Here is a 16,922-nt window from a genome sequence, read left to right on the forward strand (position 1 = left end):
TTTATTCAGGGTTTGTTTGTTTCTTTGATTCATTATTTGCTAATGTTGCTCATACAGAACAACTAATGGAAGTTATGCGTTCAAATTTCAGCTACAGCTTCTCTATTTGGAGTGAGAATTTTTAATTTACTGATTCCAGGACTGAGAAGTTACTTTCTATGCATCTGTGGGTTTTCATTGGTTCCCTAGTTTCCTCCAGAAGCACATGTGAGGTTCACTGGTGGCTCCTAATTGGTCGTGGGTTTGAGTCGGTGAAGATTGGAGCAATTTCTGAAAGTCAATGGAGAATAGATACTTCCTCCATTTGCAGATGATGTAGTTTTATTCAGTCTGTAACAGGATCTAGTGGTTATCATAGCCCTGTAGTTGATTACCACGTGGATTACAGTGACAACAACATAAAAGACATAACTGCCAACTTTTGAAAAGCCTAATTCGCTGCTCTGATAGATAATCTCACACCCAGTGAAACAATAATCTTAGTTTTGACCTGAACTTGGCTGCAGTATTATTATTTAAGACTGGCTGTAAATGATTAAAATCACCACACCACTGTGTGGTACTGTAAGCTTTTAGCTTAAATAATGCATTAACTCTCATCATGATCCAAGGTTATGGAGTCCAGTTTGTGTTCAAATAGTATAAAGATGTTTTACGTCTTTTAAAAGCAGCACAGTGAGATAAGTTTAAAGGCTTTAAGTGCTTTATTTTATCCCAGCTGAAGTCAGAAATGAACTTTACATGACCAAAAGTAACTTCCTAAAAAGCATATATGGCTTAAAACAAAGTTAAATTCATCCTAAGTCATATTTTATCTAGCGATACACAATGTATTGGCATTAACATTGGTATCGGTCGATATTAGTCATTTTTTAATATATCTGTATTTGTCTGATAAGTAAAGCTGGATCAATATTAACAACTGATCATATTTATTGATTTCCAAATTGTTGCTGTCTGTTGAGGAGGTTGGAAAATATTTATACAATACAGGTAAATATTGATTATGATTCGTAAAAACAATACTGGCATCGGTATCAGCCCAAATGTCCACATTCGGGCTGATAATGATCAGAAAACATTGGGGCGTGCCGTGGTGGCGTAGCGGTTAGCGCGACCCGTATTTGGAGGCCTTGAGTCCTTGACGCGGCCGTCGCAGGTTCCACTCCCGGACCCGGTGATGTTTGCCGCATGTCTTCCCTCCTCTCCTTCCCCGTTTCCTGTCAGCCTGCTGTCATTTAAGGGACACTAGAGCCACAAAAGCCCCCCTGGAGGGGTAAAAAAAAAAAAAAAAGATCAGAAAACATCAAGATTTTTTTAGCATTTTTAAACACCAAGAATATAGATTTTGAAAGAATGTTGCACCATTTCCAAAAAGAAAATTCAGATAGTCTTGACTGACCCTTTTTAGCTTTTTTTCATATTTTGGACATGATAGCAGAATAAAGTAACAGATATAAAATAATTAAAGTAATTTTAACATGTTCAAAAAGAAGTAGGAAGAAGTAAAACAAACTTATGAACTACAAACCCATAAACTCAGACTCTGTTTTCAGAAAAAAAAGAAAAATATTAACGTACTTTGAAATTACACAAATTACTAAATTTGAAACCTAAAATTGTGAAGTTTTCTGGCATTAGGTTAGTAAAAAGATGCAGAGAGAGGTTTGTTTAGTGGCTTTGTTAACCTTAGTAGTGATATTTGTGATAAAAGCTCTTGTGTGAGGGGAGTGGAGGGCAGGAAGCTGCCGGCCGAGTGAGTCTAGCAGAGCTGCAGGTGGAAGTGTGTCAGCCTAGCTGGGCGAGGCCGAGCAGAACGGCGAACACTGAGAGTCACTCTAGCAGATTGAAACAATCTGTCTGACGCTCAGCGGCCGCCGGGCCCCAGGCGGGGAGCGGACCAGAAGCCCAACGTACCGCCGCTTACCTGCCGGCCAGCAAAGCAAAGAACAGAGAACAATGACTGAAACACACACAGAGTGAACTCCTGACTGTCAATGTTCAGTATTCACGGATTATTCAAATTACTCTCAGAACATCTAAATAACTAGAATATTTGAAAGAAATGCAGTTTGCTAGCGAGGAGTGCTACTTATTTATCTTGACAGCAGCTGCGTTTCCATTACAAATATGGGCAAATATTTGTCCATATTCCACTAATGTTGGAAAGAAAACAATTTTGCAATTGCGCTGTTTCCATTAAATAAGAAATTAAATTAAAGTCATGTGGATAAGCTTGTTCACGCGACAAGTCACTCAAAATTATGGCAGTGTTGGATGTTAACAGTTACATGAGATATATTCATAATTCAGCCAATCAGAGGAGAAGTCGGCGTCTTGTTCAGGCGTTGGAGAGACAAGCCCCGCCTACTTCAGAGCAGCTACTTGTGCTGTGTTTTGTGGAAATAACAGTCGGCCATTTTACATCAGAACTATGGATTCAACACGTTGGAATGACACAAAACATTTTATGAACTGTGATGCTGTGAGAGCTCCGGCGGAAAACAAAAACAAATTATCATCCTACGACTTCCTGTTGTCTTCTTTGTCGTTTCCACCAGTAGTAACATCCGGCTGTTGATCATGTGATTCATGTAATGTGAAAAATGTGTTTCCATTGTAGTTTTGCAAAATAAATCTATTTCAATACGGCTGAAAAATCAACTCATTGTTGAGTGAAAACTTTTTCATCATAACTTCAGTTTTTTCAAAATTGGTGTGTTTCTATTAAGCAAGTTCATCTTCGTAAATACAGTTTGTTCAATTCTATGGTTAATGGAGACAAACAGGCAGTTGTGCATCTTTAAAAAGCATCTTTGAAAAGCAGAAGTGGAGACTCCTGCATAAACAACAAGAATGCAGCAAGCGGTTTCTGGATGGTGAATTTACAGGAAAACACTTGTCTTTTCTAGCAGCCATTGTACAGAGCATACAGCTGTAAAACCAGCTGACCAAACATCTTAGAACTCTGCTTGGGTTGCTAGGCAACAGCGCCGTGCGCCTTGAATATGATTCAACAATCAGGAGGTTTTTGAAATGACTCATTTTCCAAACACCAAAAAACATTAACTTATTGCCAAAAACCAGCCAGAATGTTTTTTTTAAGAGTTTGGCCCAAATAGAATGAAAAAGTGAAAAATACAAATTTTGCAAAATAGATTCACTTTAATATTACTGACAAAACCTGACTTCTCTTGTTGGAAAGCCAGAGTGTTTGCTGATTCTAACAATAACTTACTGATAGCATTCAATAGCCTGAACTAGCCTGACATAAATGTAGTTAACATGCTAACTGAAGAAGAGCTAAGTGTCAGTGGGAACTCACCTGAATGAGAAACAGAAACACTCACAGTCAAAACTCATCATATGGAAACAGGACAAATGAAATGTTTCTGCCAGAAAAGGCAGGAACAGCAAATGTTTTTATCGCGATGCTGTAAATTGGTGAAAAATGTGAGGAGTTTGATAGAAAAAACTGCTGATTTTCCCAACTTTAGCCAGAGGGAACGCGGCTTTTATCTAAACTCCACCGTGATAAGCTGTTAATTTTCCTTCTGCAGAAGCTGCAGGGTTGTTTCTGGTATCTGATCCTTTAAGCAGCACCGTTATTTCCTTATTTATTTACTGATCTCGTCGAACATCTGTGAGTCTGTTGACGGGGATGTGACGGGAGATAACGCGCGGCGACAGATGCTGCCGGTGATTTATCCCGGCTACCTTTACAGATCATCAAACTGAAGCGTGTTCGCCTGACTGCGCCGCGCCTGTACTTTCAGAGCGCGCAACAGAACTCTTACTCAGCTTTATTACCGACGCCTGCGGCCCCACCGGAAGTCACAAGCTGTCAGACACATTTGGGTCAAATCTAAAGCTCAAACTCGCAACACAAGCTCGTTTTTATTTGCTCCAGCTAAGGGATGCACTTCTGAGCTGGCATATTTAATGCAAATGTTTTTATCTCTCACCATTTCCAGTTGATCAATTAATAAAGAACGCATAAATGTCAAATTACCCTGGAAAATGACAGTGCAAGTTTAATTAAAAACAGAATGAAAGTTAAAGCAGAGTGAACTAACATGAGCTGAATTATTAAACTCTGAACATGGAAAACTTTGGCTGTGGCGACGTTTGTTCTTGTTCTGCATGTCATTATCGCTGCTGAAATAAACTGGATTTTCCTTCAGGAGGATTATCTGAAGAAAAAGTTTTCCACATTTAAGGAAAACTTCTCTACACTGCAAAAACACAAAATACTACCACGAATTTAAGACTACTATCTACTGCAAATATCTTTGTAGTACACTTGAAATAAGACAAAAGAAGCTCAAAAGTAACTTTTCAGAAAGATATAAAAGCTTGGTCTAAGTCAATTATTTCTGAATATAGATTTTAAAAATGTACTTGTTCCATTGGCAAATTTTTCCCCCTTCTTCAGTGAAAAAACCTGCCAGTAGAACAAGTACTTTTTATTTATGTTCAAGAATTATTGACCTAAAACAAGCTTATTTAGGGGAAGCTAAGTTTGCTAAACATTTTCAAAGTTAGCAAAAATGCTAAAACGCTCAAGAAAATAGTTATCAGCAGATTATCCACCTCTGCTGGTTTGGATGGCTGTTTGTGATCAGCTTATTTACGTAACCAGCTATGTAAAACCATTCAGCTGGAGGTTTTTTCAGTATTTTATCCACTTTGTGAAATTCAGCACCACCTGGAGGCCAACAGACAACTGACACAAAATTATTACGTTTATAAAACTCTCCTTGACTTATTATTTATTTGAGTAACTTCTTTTTTTTTATTACTTTTAGGAGTATTTTTACTTTGAGTAATTTTATTATGACGTACTTCTACTCTTATGTGAGTACAATTTCTGGTTTTTCTACCCACTGAATGAAAAACAAACATGTTTTAACCTAAAATTCACTGGACTCAGACACACACCTGCAATTTCTGTTAAAGTTTTATAAGTTTTTATTGAAAGAAACTGATTAGAAAATATTTTCTTTTGCCTGATTTTATTATATTTTATTACTTGAATTATTATTATTTTCGTCCTGAAAATACCAAAATTTCCACTTAAGTTTATATTATGATGATGTATTTTTAAATATTAAACGATTGATAATATGATCAGTCACCCAGTAAACTTTTTACCAAATACTTTTTACTTGAATAATTTCTTAGATGACTACTTTTTACTTTTACCTGAGTAAAAATATGTTGCAGTAGTGCTACTCTTATTTGAGTATAATTTTGGATATTTTACCCACCTCTGGATATAAAAGCATGTGGTCCAGATGCAAACTTCAAAATAAAAATATACAGTTAGCCCCCCACCCAAAAACACAAACCCAAAACTGTTCAAATAAGAAGGTCAAAATGAAAGTGACATTAATGCTAATCAATAGAAAATGCACCTGTAAAACATTTCTGTTTGCACTGATTTATTTATAATGTTATTGTGCATCAAAAAGAGAAAATGGTTCCGATACGTGAACCATTTCCTGGAACAGAGGGTGATTCTGCCAGTGAGAACTCTTCCTATTATTTATGCAGAGCAAAGAGGCAAGCTGAGGCCAGGCTGGGTCCATTTAATTTCTGGGCTCATCATGAGGACAGTTTCTATTTTTAGCCTGAACACGAGGAAACTGAGAAAGATGGAGAGGCTGAGGGAAGCGGAGACACGCAGGGACAGAGGGAGAAGAGAGAGTCTCAGGGTGACAGAGGGGTCCAATCGGTCATTCTGACAAACCTTATTATAACCTCTAAAGTGCAAGGCTGGAAACACTCCCGCTGTTAAACAAATAGCACCCACTCTCTGTTTTTCATTTGCCTGTTAAATGGTGCTAATATGTTTGGGGTAATATTTCCACAGCTAAGAATATTCTGTCTCCATAACTTGTAATAAGATGTGCTAACATTCAGACTAACCACATTATTGTCTCATTGGTTCTGTTTTTACTGTATTTTCAATTAAAATCTCCCTTTTTGCTGATAGATTATTGAGTAAATTGACATGTGAGATCAACAACAAATATATTTAAGGTTTTTAATCTGTTATTTAGGTTATTCAGCCATCAAATTGGTTCAAAGTGCTATTACACCCATTTTATTATTCATGGAACTAGCTAGCCGCTACATGTTTAGCACTGAGATGCTATTTTAGGCTAGCATAGCTTCTTTAATAAGCTAACTTGTTTTAGCACAGGTTGAACACAACAATACTCTTCTCCAGCTGTCCATCAGATTGTTTTTTAAGCAGAAATTACTTCCCACTGGGTCAGGAGAAGCAGCTTTGCCGTCCATTCATGTTAGCGAACGTCTCAGATTTACAGCGTGGAGCATTTATAAGTAAAAAAAAAATCTATATGTTAAAATCTGTGTAAATAATTAATCAAAATCAAGGCGTTAAATATAACATTTTATGTACTTGGTGTCAAAAAGCGGCTACATTAGTACAGACTAGAAATGTAAATATAGCACAGGCAGTAAATATAATTGGTATGCAAATTAGCAACATTATCCATTATTGGACACAACTCTGACCAATAGGTGGCAGTAAAGTGCTTTGAATCTCATGGACTAACTATGAATATACTGTAGTTCCATATAGTCACTGTAGTAACATCTGCTAGTCTCCCAGCAACCAGAGCGATAAGACAGATGTTATTTTCTAGTTCTCGGAAGCCCCGCCCCTTTCTAATGCTGCCCTGGGCAACCGCCGATGCAGTCCATATCTAAAAGCACCAAAATCTACAGAACTACAATGGGCTGAAATGATGTAACCAATGCAGTTTAATCAAACTGCAGCCAATGAGAGGTTAAACTCCATAACTCGGAATCAAACATCAAAACATTTAAGGAGGTTTTTAAAAAATCCCTGATTCATTTGGAGTTTAACCTCCAACTGGATGTTGGCCAGTTGGAGATTGAGTTTGTTAATTGAGTTAATTTGAGTTTAACTCCAAAACCCCAATCAACTAATTGGTTATTTGAAAGTATTAACCAATTAATTACAGGTATTTACCAATTAATACCACAGATTAATTGGAGGTAGTACCACAGATGACCACTTGGTGGCAAAACCCATTCCTTGCTCTAAAAGCTCAGGGACTCAAGAACGGAGAATAAAACTGGCTTTTCAAAAACCTTTTCTTTCTTCAGACATTTACTGTCTTTTATTAGATTTATCACATCTGATTGGTGTGCGTGTTCAAGATGTGGTTTTTTTTAATCAAGTTTCAAATGTCAACTCTGCTCCACCTTCTAATTCAAACACGGTAAAGTCTTCAGACTCCGAAACGTTAAAAATAGAATCGGCTGAATGTCAAACTCAATTTAATGTGTCTGCAATTAAATTGGATTGTAGACACAGTACTGTCTTTCTTAATGCAACTTTCTTGAAAATGTACTAAACTAAGTGAGTTATTAATGACTTTGCTGAAAGTGATGACCACACAAACAATCCAGGAAAAAGCAAGTATAACTAGCAGTTAAGATAAGTTTAGTAACATAATAGCACAGGACAAAACCGAATGAAACATAGTGAATATTTAAAATTAGACTAATTAAAAGTCATAACTCAGCTCACCTTAAATGGTGCAGAATCAAAACGCTTAAGGAGGCTTTGAAAGAATCCTCGGTTCTTCTGAGAACGTCTGCTCAGCTGACCTCACCGACCTTTTTGGAAGCACAAAGTGAAGAGAAATGGCAGATGAGACGTTGCAAATTTGTTCAATAATTTCGTTTATCCTTTTAATATCAATAAAGGTTTTTCTTCTAGCTCAGTATTTGAGTCAACATGTCTCTCTTCTGACATTCTAATTTTCCATAATCATTCACAGCGCGTTCTCCTCTGATGCTGTCAAATGATGGTTTTATTTATTCATCCGAGCCTGAAAGCGTTTGCTTAGCCAGCTCATGTAAAGATTTTTTCTCCTGCAACAAAAGCAATTCACAAAGAATAAAAATGAGTTCACAGGGTCTCCTGATGTCTTTATCTGCCAAAATAAAAATATACGAGGAGCCGCAAAGCATGATCTTTTTATTTATTTATTTTTAAGAGAGGGATGGGAGATTGTTAGAACGGCATTAAACATTCACATAACTAGTCAACACAGTCCCAGAACTTATATTAAATTGAATATTGTCTGATATTAATGTTTCCATTCAAACTATGGAGAATAACACCATACCTGCAGTCAGACGTGAATCACTGTGTGCTTCAGTCTTCAAGGCCTCGTCTCAAAGAGTGTAACTGTGCCTAAAACCCTCATCAAACGCCCATGACCACATCTCTGGTTGAAAGGATGTTTTCCATACAGAGGAAAATTAGGATCTCTCTCACGAATACAATGTCACTGGAGTGTTGAAATGCATTGGATATGGCCTCTGCAGAGAAGAGCCTTGTCAGGCTCTTTTCTGCTCTGTGGCTTTAATCTTAGGACCATTGAAAAATGAATTTCTCTCAGGGGGAAATGGGAAGCATGTAAAGTTCAACAAATGGACAGCAGACCCTGTTTTGTTGCTATTCTGAGGGTATTTTTTTTATAGTTTACATTGTGTAGATGTTTGAGTTGATTTTAATTGTATGTCTAAATGCGAGGAAAAGAAGAATATTTTGTGGAACATTAAGTCATCTCATGTTTTTGAAAAATATATGTCACTTTTAATGTGCTCCTGTTCTCAGTAGTATGGGATCAATGGTGAGGAATTCACAGTGTTCTGCTGCACAATGACCGAGTACGTTACTTTAATTTCAGTGTTTTCCATATATATAAAAAAAAAAAAGTTTAACAAATGGGAATGAAATTACATAAGTGCTCCCAGGTGGTCGGATAATGATTTAATCAGGAAGTAAGCGATGCCCTTACATTCAGTTTCAATCATTCAGCATCCTGAGGGGAGTGAAGTGTTTCCAATATTTGCTGCTTTTGTAGCAACTGCAGCTTCACACATAAAATATTCCATTTAGATTTAAAATCTCTTTTGCCAAGGCCAACAGCAGCACAGAGTTTAAGACGATCATAAATAAACACATTAACCAATAAAACATGTATATGTAGCTGGTTTTGTTGGTGTTCCACCAACAAAGCTCTGCGTTGTGAAATCAAGATAGCGCCTCCATAGCTCTCATCTGGTCTTTTATCATAGTATTGAGCATTAAATTATAAGCATTTGACCGATTTACATCGGGACAGAACAAATCAAAGTAAAGGAAAAACACCACCGGCTGATCCCTGTGATTAATAATAGAAATTCATAACAATTTACATATTATGAAACTATATATAAAATCAACAATAAAGATTAATAAACAAAGACAGATGAATGACAACATACTTGCACAAAATGGAATTAAACAGCTCAGCAGGACAAAAACACCCAGGAAAAGCAGCTAGCTTGTTCAACGGTAAGGCCTAACACTCGACAAAATCAATACATTCTCCGCAAAATTATATACAAAAATAATTAACTAACATCTTAAAATCACGTTAGCCAGAAGACTGTAAACACATTTTGTCCTCAACAGCAACTTTTAGACACTTTTTCAACAGAAACTCAGTGAGAAACTCACCTCTCCCCGTTGGAGCCATTAACGGTCTGGTGAAGAAGGAAGTGACGTCACACGTCACGAACGCAAAATAAAACTAAACTTTCCCAAAATTATTATTTAGATTTTGTTTACATTATACAGTATATATATAGAGGGACTCTAGCCCACTCAGCCTTAGACTGTTGCTTAACTACGGATTAACCAAACAAACAATTCTATCTAATAAGGAGGTAGACTCCATCAGGGGAACATTTTTATTTCTAAGGCCATACTTGGATTTTTTTTTCATACTTATTTGTTTGCCTAAATAAACTGGAAAGCCACTGGAGGATATTCTGTTTATGCCCCTGCCTGTATGTCTTGGCAAATTCTACAAATAAATAGATTTTCTCAAGAAAAGCAGCATGCTGGGCTTCTCTTTGTAGCTTTACTTAAGGCTCACTGTTACATTTGTCCCCTGCATTTATGTAACACTGTCCATTAATCGAATAAAAAACGGACCACTTGGTAGAAGTCAGCATCCTGCATCTCGACTTGCTTTGTTTGTTTAACTTGCCTTCATTAAGTTATCCAAATATATGAGATCCTGTCAGAAGTCATTCCACCTTTTCTCTTATGAAGCCAATCATGCACTGATTTGAAAGTATCTCTGCGTATCAGGTAGTTTGCTAGATCTGGTTCACTGGGGAAAAATATTGCAACATTTGTTTCATTTTCAGCTGCTGTTGTTCGCTTTCTCTCTGCACTGTCAAATGATCCAACCCATTGAAAAACGTGTTCTGCACCAAGAACCTCTGAAGTAAGGAATATGAAAACCTCTGAAGAAGACACTGCACACAACTTTCTTCTTCAGGAAATGTAAACAAAAAGGGAGTGGCATCAGAGTTTAGCTGTTTAGGATTTCTCTTTTGTCTTTGGCTAAAGACCAAAAGCCATTTCTCCTGCTAGAGCTAGACTTGTTTAGGTTGAATTTACCCAGAATGCCCTTCACTGCTTTACGCTTCCTGCTTTTGGAGCAATCTCTAGTCCACTTGATGTTCACATATGCATTCGAACCGCAACAGAGTTCACTTCAACCAAACTAAGACCAAGGTTTGCGGATCAGAGTTAGCTTTTTTGGTCCACATCAGAGTTCACTTACATATTCACACCTCCACAAACGAATTGGACTTTATAGACAAGTGGGTTGGAGTTGGATTAAAGTGGATGGAACAGGGCTGATGAGAATGGACCCTAGCAACAAAAGGAGAATCCCCTTGACACGTATACCCTTTGCTAATTAATTTATTTCCAATATGAAACGAGTTAAAAAAGCTCTCGATTTAGTTAAATTGTGCTTTGTAGCGCTGTAGAAAGCGTCTGAGCTGTACCATAATTCTTCACCAATAAAACACCTTTCCAATAACACCTACACCAGTTTTAGTCAATGTCTGTTTTAGTCCCAGTCGAGGCTCTTGTTCAGTCTCTGTTCAGATTGGATAAAGTTAATCCTGTGATTTGTCTGGTGATGCAGATGCAGTTTTTCTCTCCAGAGTGACATTACTGAATCCCCGATAAGAAAGAAAAAAGATGGGGAAAACTAATTGCCTGACCTTTATCGACTCCTTTAGAGGAGGAACACAGCAACGTGCACCAACCCTCGTTACATCCGCATAATTAACGTCAATCGATCCGACTGCCGTTTTCCTCTCCGCTGATGTACGCTGATGTGCCAAGAAGGAGAGTGACAGCTGTCCCGCAAAGTGACGCGAGACAGATTCCTTACCCGATGAATCATTGACCGCAGCTAACGGGCAAGAAGAAGAAAGAGCAAGACAAGGAAAATCTATTAAAACCCTCAAACAGACCCGAGCTGTCAACCAGAAGAACTATCGACGATCTTTATTCTGGGATCAATGGCTTTGTCCAGCTTATTGATTTAGTTTTGTTGCCTTTCTTTAGATGACTACTTGAATGTCAGATCAAACTTCATGTCATATCCAGGTCCAGACAACCTACAAAAAGATGATCAGAGCAGAGAGTATTCCAGAAATATGCCCCATCTTCAGTACTTTTTACTCTCATAGAAGAAACTAAGGGGTTACAAGTGAAATTTGTTTCCAGAACAAGGAAACACATCATCATGAATCTGTTACCGATATTTAAAGGTCTTATTACCATCATCTATGCAATCTATCATGAGGGTCGCGAGGAAAAGAAGCCCTGCCACTGACTCATTATAAACCACTTCAAGTTTAACATTAAACATTTAAACACGATACGGAGAAAATAAAGAGCAACTCGAGCCTAAAGCTTTATTGCTCCAGTATCTAAATTGCTTATTGTTGAAAAAAAGCCCCACTTAGAAGTTCATCGTACATTTCCCCCACCTGAAGGATATAACAGCTTTATTTCCTCTCGGGAGCCCGACTCCTTCTTCACTGTCAACCCTCGACAGATTTGCATATGCGGTCAAGAGGTCACCGACTCAGAGGCTCAGGCTGACATTTTAATTCTGCACAGACAGCCAGAGTCTGGCCCAGTCCATTCCCGCCCCGTCTCCACACCCGTCTGACAGGTAAAGTAATGCCAAAGTTGGGGGTGTTCAGCCGTGAGGAAGCAAAGGCAGCAAACTTTGTGCATATTTGACATTGAATCACCGCTTCAGAGTGAGCGGTAAAATTCATTCTGTTCTTCCAATCATGCAGTTTACATGTTCTGCTCACACTGACAAATTTCAAATATGATTATATGCTGCCTGGCTAAAGAAAAGTCTCCACCTGAATTTAACTAAGCAAATAGGTACGAGCCTCCTGTTGGATGATTATCTTTCAGCTGCAACAAGTTATTGAACCTCAACTGATGCAAAGAGGAGCTTCTCATTTTGTAAGCAACTATGTAGAAAGACACATCCTGTGGTCGTGGAAAAGATGTTGGTCTGTTTAAAAATGGTCAAACTCCATTGGCATCAACCATAAGAAACATCTGAGATGATGCAGAAGCTACCTATACTAGATTAATCGTGGTCCAATTCATCATTTAAAACTGGAAGGAAATTTGGGAAACCATCATCTGCGAGGAAGTTGTCCTGCATCAGTTCTTCTGTTTCTTCTTGTGCAGTCTGCTGTGTTGTGACAGATGGTCGCTTGTCCTGAGCCAGGTTCTGGTTCTTCTGGAGTTGTTCCTCTCCACTGTCGCTACATGCATGAGGGATTGTCAGCGACTTGTTGCATTCTGCTGGATGTCATTTGATAGAAAACTTTTTAAACTCATTGCAACAATGAACTGATTTGATAACTTGGCTCAGGTGGAATGTACAGTATGTGACTGAATTCAAATTACCGGTAGTGTTGTTGTAAAGTTCCTTGAGACAAAACTTGCTGTGAAATGACGCCATATCCTCCTGAGACCCAGCAATACATTTTTGTCCTCTGTGGAGCACACAGGTTTTTTGTTCATAACTCTGAAACCATACATGCCACTGTGTTAAATCCTGTTGGTCCTTAGAGAGGACACCCTGGGCCTCGAAATGTGTTCATATTTGCCACAAAAGAGTCCCGATGTCCTCTCCAAAGGACATACTCTAAAAAATAAGTAAAAACATGTTTTGAAATTTTTTCAATTGTAGTGATGTTTTTTCACTCCAAAGAGTCATGTAGTGTAAAAAAGAAGAAATTCAAAAACTTTTTTTTTCTCTGGGTCTCAGGAGGCTAAAATAAAACTGAGTTGAATTGCCCAAAACTGAACATTATGATTATGTTTAAATGGTGACCAATATTGGAATTGGTAGATTGGCTCTATTGTAGTCCAAGAGAAAAGTGAAAAATGTATTAAAGCTACAACTTGTTCACATCTGCTTGTCTCTTCTGGGCTGGGAAACCCTCTGCAACTGCAGACTCTTGCAAAGAACGGAAACGTCTACCCTAGGCTATTTGCAAAAAGTAATTCTCTACATCAACTTATGTTTGCTTATTTAATCTGAAGCCCTTATCATAATTTAATCACTTTAATGCAGCAGGGAAACCCTAGCGTTTGGCATAGCTTATAGGAATAAAATCAGTCTCTTCTGGTCAGGCAGGCAGCTCTGCTCTGACTTTGCATGTCTTATTCTGGGGATTTGTTTGAGCATCTGCAAACTGTTGAAGTTTATTATGCTGCCTTGTGCAATGACTCAGAGTCTTACATTTCTTCCATAATAAAGTTAAGTTAAAAATGAAGCTTTCAACAAAAGAACAACTATAGTGAAGCTAAAGTAATTTTATCGTTTTATTTGAAGAAAAGAATGAAGACAGATGTATGGACTTTAAAGTAAGACATTGATAACAATGAATATGGCAAAGATTTGAGGAGAAATAACTATGTAGGACATTAGTTTGAAGGAGGAGTCCTGCAGATAAACATTTCTCTATACGTTTATTTGAAGTATTCCTGATGTTCTGTCACACCAGCCTTGTTGTATTGAAGTCTTGTTAATTTGATAAGAATGTCCAGTTTATTTAGGGGGTTTGAATGAATAATCAAACTCTGCTGCAGATCAACAAAGCGAACACTGTTCAGCCAATAAAAGTCATTGCACTTCAATTGAACCAATAATAAACGGGCAACAATAGAAAGTATTGTGGGTAGACCCAACCAAACCAACGACCATTGTAGCAAATGGCAGTGAGAAATGACTCCAGGACTTACATGGAGGGAGATACATCATGGGAAAAGTCTGGTTTGTCGAATGAGCTCTACTGTAGCTGAGAGGTGGATTGGTTTGTCCACCCAGTGTGGTCAGAACCACTCACAGCTTAATCTGCTAAAGGCCGTGAAGATGATGGTAGATGTCCGGAGAACATCCTCCACCCTGCCTCCCCTCACCATCCTCAAGAACACCGTATCTACTTTGGATCACTTCCAGTTCTAGGAACCATCCTTCTTTTTTGAGACCTGAGATGGTTCTCACACATAGACACTGGTCAGAAGACGGCCTAACAGGGACCGGACTTCCTGTGGAAACTCTACAACCTTCAACAGAAACTGTTCTGTGCCACCATTACTCTTTACTGTGCCCGTTCATCATTGTGTGGTTTGGTTCAACCACAACAGGACAGGACTAGATGGCAAATTTGATCTGCAAAGATGATCATCCAGTGTTGTCACATCTTTCAAGATAAAAGTGTTTTGCTTCATTTTTGGGGAGCTTGGAGATGTATTTATATATTTTCAGAAAGTCGAGCCCAAATAAGCAACTTTACATTCAAAAACAATCCCAAAGAAGCACAACTCATGACAACTCTTTTACAAGAGACTTTAGGGAAAAATAAGTCCAAAGTGGACTTGGCAGCACTGATCGGGTCTGACCTTCTCTCCTACAGGGACTTGGACAGGTCTACGGGCAGGAAAAGAGCGGCTAACATCTCTGGACACAGACTGCAGAAGGTAGTAGTAGTACTCAGTCCAAAATCACTCCTAGGCCCCATCATTTTAGAAAAGTCATTCAAACATGTAACATTTTATCTCCATTAGCCATATTCAGGGAGTGTTTCATGATTGGTCAGTGCATTTATTCTGACCAATCATGGTCACCATAAACATGGTGACACACACCATGTTTATTTGAGTAAAGGGACAGCGGCTCTACAAGGAACAAAAATGAGGAACATTGCTGATGTCATCTGAGATTGTAGTTATTTGAAGCCTTGAATGCTAATTCATCCACCAGTTTTTGCTTCTACTGTGAGGCGTGACTGGGTGCACTGGGGTGAAACCATGTGTTTGTCTGTTCTCATTAGCCAACCCTTTTGGTCTGTTGTGCATTTAGCTGCTACATGTCTTGGCATGAACTGATCACTTTATCTCCTTGTAAAGCTGTTTTTAATCATTTATGCTTACTTGCAAGCCCTTTTTCAAGTAACAGAACAAACTTGTACCAAGTAGCTAAAACTACTGCACTACTTTCTGCTCTACTTTTGAGTGTGCAGATGTGTTTATTCTAGCTTTTACCTGAATTGGTAAAGAAAGAAAAGACATTTTGGTGATTTCTGACCAGGAAGTTGAAAAATCTTACAGTTTTTGACTGATGAATCCTTAAAGCTTTGAAAACAGCCTCTTACTGAAACGTAAATACATGTTGTTCTTCGTTCTGCTTCTGGCCATTTTCATAATCGTTCTTGTGTTCTTTCTTTTTGGCACCAACTTGAAGTTGATAGAAGTGTTCAAAAATCGGACAAAGGGGCGTGCTGTGGTGGTGCAGCGGGTTAGCACGCCCCACGTTTGGAGGCCCTAGTCCTCGACGCGGACGTCGCGGGTTCGACTCCCGGTCCCGACGACCTTCGCCGCATGTCTTCCCCCCTCTCCTCGCCCTCCTTCCTGTCTGCCTACTGTCGAAAAAATACGAGCCACTAGCGCCGCAAAAACTCTTCGAAAAAAAAAAATTGGACAAATACTTTTCGACTCCAAGCAGGTGGAAAAACTAGAGGAGCTTTTACCATTAGAGGTTAGAGTTTGTGGTACTTCAGCATCTTTATAAGTATTTCTGTAAATACATCTTGAATAAATCTTTGCTACAAAGGACTTGCTGCCGAAGACCATCTGCTGCTGGACGACTTAGGAGTGGCATGTAACTGTAAAGTTGAAAGTGATTTATAGAGATTTAAGAAATGATAAACTGGGAACATTCCCATGTCACACATCCATTTGTGCACTTAATCAAAGATTTCCTGCTGAAGACGTGGTGGAGCAAACTCCCTAATGAAAGATTTCGAATTCATCGTGAAACCATCCCAGATAACCTTGCAACGCTCCGGCTCATCTGAAGCAACCCAGCCATAAAATCATTCCACTCAACGTGTCGTTATATCCTAATTCATCTCAGAGGAACTGTGAGTCAAAGACTTTGTTTAATAATCTTGTTAAAGTCACTCTGAACAGGAAAAGCTCACTATGAACGATAAAATCCTTTCTGTCTTTATCACTGCAAACGATGATGAAAACATTGCTGCAATCTGCAGTATCAGCAACACCTTCCTGCTTTAAGCCACCAGACTTGTGTCCACTCACTTGATGACCCTGTCAAAGCATTGGCTGTTGCCTTCTACTTATCTGAAATCAACTACTATGACAGAATATTAAGGCCACGCTAAGAAAGTAAGAAAAAATAAAGTTGTACAAAAATAAAGTCAAAATAATACAAAGTAGAGCCTCCTGCACAACCAACAAGAATACAGGAAGTTGTTTCTGGATGCTAAGTCAACAACAAAACGCCTGTCTTTTCCAGAATATCGCAGCTGACCAAACATGCTGGAACTCAGCTTGAGTTTATCTTTATAATTCTAAATCACACAGTTTTATGGTCAGTGGAAATACAGCTAGTGTAAGCTTAGAGCAATACATAAGACCTAAG

At 38.4% G+C, this 16,922-nt stretch overlaps 1 long non-coding RNA gene across 1 annotated transcript; it reads right to left on the reverse strand.

Annotated features, from left to right (window-relative positions):
* Positions 1 to 1,224: 1,224 nt before the first annotated feature.
* LOC111609374 lies at positions 1,225 to 9,601 on the reverse strand. The gene is made up of 3 exons (XR_002753096.1): positions 9,578 to 9,601; positions 7,592 to 7,680; positions 1,225 to 1,268 (listed from the first exon to the last, which is right to left on the reverse strand). It is a non-coding gene; the product is annotated as an uncharacterized LOC111609374 (long non-coding RNA).
* Positions 9,602 to 16,922: the final 7,321 nt, after the last annotated feature.

The sequence above is a fragment of the Xiphophorus maculatus genome, chromosome 7 (assembly GCF_002775205.1).
Source record: "Xiphophorus maculatus strain JP 163 A chromosome 7, X_maculatus-5.0-male, whole genome shotgun sequence".
NCBI lineage: Eukaryota > Metazoa > Chordata > Actinopteri > Cyprinodontiformes > Poeciliidae > Xiphophorus > Xiphophorus maculatus.